This window comes from Octopus bimaculoides, chromosome 10 (assembly GCF_001194135.2).
Source record: "Octopus bimaculoides isolate UCB-OBI-ISO-001 chromosome 10, ASM119413v2, whole genome shotgun sequence".
NCBI classification, from domain to species: domain Eukaryota; kingdom Metazoa; phylum Mollusca; class Cephalopoda; order Octopoda; family Octopodidae; genus Octopus; species Octopus bimaculoides.
The window spans coordinates 21,880,193-21,885,251 of NC_068990.1; positions in this window are offsets into that span (position 1 = coordinate 21,880,193).

A 5,059-nucleotide genomic window follows, 5' to 3' on the forward strand; every position below is an offset into this window, starting at 1 on the left:
TCTCTCTCTCTCTCTCTCTCTCTCTCTCTCTCTCTCTCTCTCTCTCTCTCTCTCTCTCTCTACACACACATATACACACATATTATTGATAAGACATAACTCCATAGTGAATAACGGCAACTACGTGGTCGATTGCATTACTAGAAATAGCAACGGGAATCCCCCACCACCAAATTAAACTGAAAAGAACACCTGAAATATTTCAATCCTAGATACACTTAAACAGTGGAGGCACATGGCTTATTGGTTAGAGCAGCGGACTCGCGGTTGAGGGATCGCGGGTTCGTGCCTTAGACTCGGCAATGTGAGTGCTTTTGAGCGCCACATGGCTCCAGCAGATGGTAATGGCGAACATCTGCTGACTCATTCACAACTTCCTCTCAATCTTTCCTCCAGCATCTATTAGCTCACCTGCGACAGACCGGCGTCCCGTCCAGGTAGGGAACCTATACGCCAATGAAACAGGGAAACCGGCCCTTATGAGCCATCCATGGCTCGGCAAGGAACAAACACTTACATAGTCAAGATAATCACGCCTAGAATGTTTGAAATCATTCTACTGCTTGACCAGGGTCAAGGTGGTGTTCAACACCAAACGCTATAAGATCAGCTACCACTGCAGCACCTGTACATATCGTAAGATGTGAAAATAATTTTGTTCGCGTTTGCCAAATTATAGTAATTTTCTATAAGTGAGAAAATATTCCTAAGATATATATAAGCTATTTATTTGGGGAACATACGAAAGATAATGAAACTGAAGATATTATGAGAAGAGTGGATATGTTCATTGTTTCCATCACGTTGGTCCAAGCTCTTTTATTAATGTCTTATACAAGACAAAAGTAATGCAGCAGGAGCAGTTACGTCTATATGAAGACAAAAACGTTCAGTGTAACAGTAATATACACATGAAAGACGTCATAGAGATTCCATTTAAAAGCTCTTTGATAGAATATATGGCTTTATGTTCAAGTGCATACATTTCAAAACGTTTTCTGTATACATATAGGAGTATGTGAGACAAGCTAAAGAAAGACAAACAGCCAAACACTCCTCAATCAAAACTCTAACATCTTAAAGTAGGAGACATTGAATTATATAGACAGGACTAAAGTATATGTAACATTGGGACGAGGTGGTCATAGCTTGAATATCTTTGACCAATACAACTTCTTGATCAAGAAGGATATGGGGTTGAGCATCATCGCCATCTATATCAACAACATCACCCTGCTATTAATGTTGTTCTAAGATAAGTCCCAACCAGAAAAGTATAACGAATAATACTTTCTAATATAAGCACAAGACCTAAAATTTGTGAGGGGATGGGGGCTACTTGGTGCTTATTTTGTCGACCCTGAAAGAAGGAAAGATAAAATCGATGACAGTACAATTTGAATTTAGAACGTAAAGAAGGACGCAATATCACTAGTCATTTGTCCGGTGTACAAACGAATCTGCCAGCCCGCCGCCTTCTATAGTATAATGGAGAAAGCTGCGTATTAATTAGGCGTGTAACGGTTCCTAAAAGAAATCAATTATTAAAGGATTAACTAACCCTTCCGAATTTTTTTTATAAATTCATATTCCAAGAAATTTCCTGTAATTTCGATTTCTGAAGTTTATTGAATATTTGAACTAGCAGTTTTTCTCTAATTTAAATACTCATTGCATTCACTGCGGAGTAGATTTAAGTAATATTAACTTGTTGCAGGCGAAATTTTCCGTTTTCATTTGCAAACATTTCTCATTGTTTCTCTCGCCTCTATTTTCATTAATGATAATTTAACATGTATTTTTAGTTAGGAATCCGGCATGTAAGGTTTCCTTTAGTCGTGTATGACCTCAATAATCAAGCGGCAAGGACACAGCTGAAAAGCCAAGTACAAGAGTGAAAGTGCCAGAGAGAACCAGGCAAAAAAGGAGAATTGCACGGTACATTGCCATTTATAGTCGACCGGCGGTAATGCCATCTGTCGGCAATCGTGCCGGAAGTTGGAACATATTCCAGAACATTCTGTAGCAAAGGATGGAACGCAACTCTCGTTTATTTCCCTTTCTCTCTTGTAGAGCCCGCCATATGTTCATTTCAATGATTTCAAGCTTTAATTCGCTATTTGAAAAATCCACAGTTTCTTCTATCTAAAAAAAAAAAAAATTATTTATTGAATGACTGAATACCATTACACAAAATAACTGTACAATTTTGAGGCTTGCATGTTGTAGTATACCGGTATAATTTAGAAACAAAAATTACGAAGTGATTTTGTTGGTATGGCTGTTTGGAACGCAATAACACTTACAATAATAACTATGTGATCGCTGCTATTTCTAGCACGCTAAACGTGCTAGGGTTACCGTAAAGTTTCTTTCAATTACAAATATATTACAACTACGATAAATTACTGAAAGAAATATTTACTAAGCAAGTGAGATTTTTTATAAATTGAAGTTTTCGGGAGAATTTACTTTCCGAATTTCCTTTTATTATTGAATATTTGAAGTTAACAAATTTAAATATTTTGTACAGGATAATTTGGCATTATTTCGCTTGAACCCGCACACTGCATTAAATTCCGTAATTTACCTTTTGCGCACCGTGTTCAGCTCTATCTAATTGTAGTCAGTCACACATATTCACCTGTTTTTTTTGTATGTGCGTTTGTATACACCAATGTATGTCTGTGTGTGTGTGAGAGAGAGAAAGAAAGACTGTGTGAAGGGGTGGGTTGTCGTGTATATGTACATATATAAATACATATGCATACATATTTTCTATGTATGTGTGTGTGAGCTAGACAGAGAGAGAATGATATCTCAGTGGCACTCACTTTCTCTTTCTCTCTCACTCTCTCTCTTTCTCTCTCACTCTCTCTCCTTCTCTCTCTCTCTCTCTCTCACACACACACACATACACAAACACACGTTCATTTCATATACACTTTCTCCTCTCTTTCACTTTAAAACAAAAGTAAATAAATAAAAACTTTTTAACGAAACTAACGATCAAAACAACTAGTTGTTCATTTCGGTATTTCTGAGGGTTCAATCCAAACATTGCCGATAGTTTTTATGGAGCTTTTATTTATACGATTTTTTTTTCATTTCATGTTTATTTCCTTCATTTTTTTCACTGTTCTCTCTCTCACACACACTCATTCACACTCACACTCACATACACACACACAGACACACACACACACACACACTGTCTCTCTAATATGAACGCATACACTGTCTCTGTGATATAAATACACACACACTCCAGGTTTTACTAGCAGAAAACCGCCCGGTTGGCGGTCTTGCTGCTAGTATATTATAATGAAAAATGATTCTTTTCAAATTATTTTGATATCCACATAAAAATTAAATGCATTACTGTACAATACAAGAAATTTCCTAATTATACAATTAGTTACGACGATGACCTGGCATTAACACAACGGATAGAAAAAAAAACAAAAAAAAACAAAGCTTAGCGGAATTTCTCGCAATTTTATATTCAAATTTCCCCGAGGTCGGTGTTTACCTTTCATCCTTTCGGAATCGATTAAATAAACACCAGTAAAGCACTTGGGTCGAAGTAATCGATTATAACTCTTCCAGCAAATTTCAGATTCTTTGCTTTGAGTAGAAAGAATTATAGGATTAACATGACCGGTTGATATCTCGACCAGACTTTTCGTCCGATGTCACTTTGTCCAACGTCACGTCGTCCACGTCTTTTGGTCCGACGTCTTTTTGCCCGATGATTATTTTGTCCCACGGCGTTTTGTCCAATTTTAAATAAACTCTTTAGAAAACAAGGTGAACATCAAAATCAAGTAATCATTGTGAATTTTATTAAGATTTGTCGTTGGACACAAAAAAATCATCGGACAGGACAAAAAGCCGTCGGACCGAAAGACGAAGACGAAAAGATGTCTTCCGAAGTGACGTCGGACGAAAAGACATAGCATCGGTAACGATATACAGTTATGTGAGTCTCTACATTTACAAGGGCTACTACGATGGACTAATTGAATCCTATTATTAAAGAGCAGAAAAGCTTTGAACTGAAGCAGATGTGACTAATATTTTTACTAAGTCGAAATCATTGGATTGTTATCGTTGTTTATTGATGATTTCTCGTAGACATAACTGATCTAATTAATGAAAATTATATTTTCTTCATATATACAATAAATATACAATAAATAAATACATAAAATAAATATATCTATCGTCGAAGTTATGTGGGGAATGTTTTATTAGCATTATTAGTGTAACGAATACAAGTGGGTCGTATTTCATTGTATGTTTATTTCCCAACTATCAAAAAGCTGTTTAACGAGACCGAGAAACAGACAGATACAGATGTATACTAAGATTTAAAGAAAGAGTAAGAGAAATAGATAGAGAGAGAGGGGGAGAGAAAGAGAGAATGACAGAGAAAGAGAAATAAAATGTAACATTTTGATGTTATGTAATTCATTTTGATACTCGTCCAAAGAAAATTTGGAAATATAAATGGAAATAATAGTTCATACAAAGGGGTATATGTAGATAAACTCAACAAGGTGTAATGTTAATGAGTGCAACTCTTATTCTTCTGTCACCGAGTTCTTCCTTGTATTCCAAACGTCGTATAAGCGGTTGATCCTTCAGCTAAAAAAAACAACAGACTCACCGAGTGAAGGAAAATACGTGCACGTCTGTTGTTACATTTCATACAAGAATGAAAGATGAATTGAATAACGGGTGACCTAATCAACTTCAGCGGTAAAGACAAGTTTTAGGATCAATACAACAACAAAAGCAGGCCACAAGAAACTGAGATGAGGAGAGAGGGACTGATATGTATATATATATATATATATATATATATATATATACAAATGTTTGATTTTGTGCTATAATAAAAGCAATTTTACATACATCAAACTGAAGGATTTTTTCATACTTTTGGTCGAGTAGAAATTTATTTATCGGATAATCCGCTGATGGCTTAGCTGGCAGAAACTTCCAAGTCACTCTCCAATACTAGTCTTTTGAAAGTTATATATATATATACATA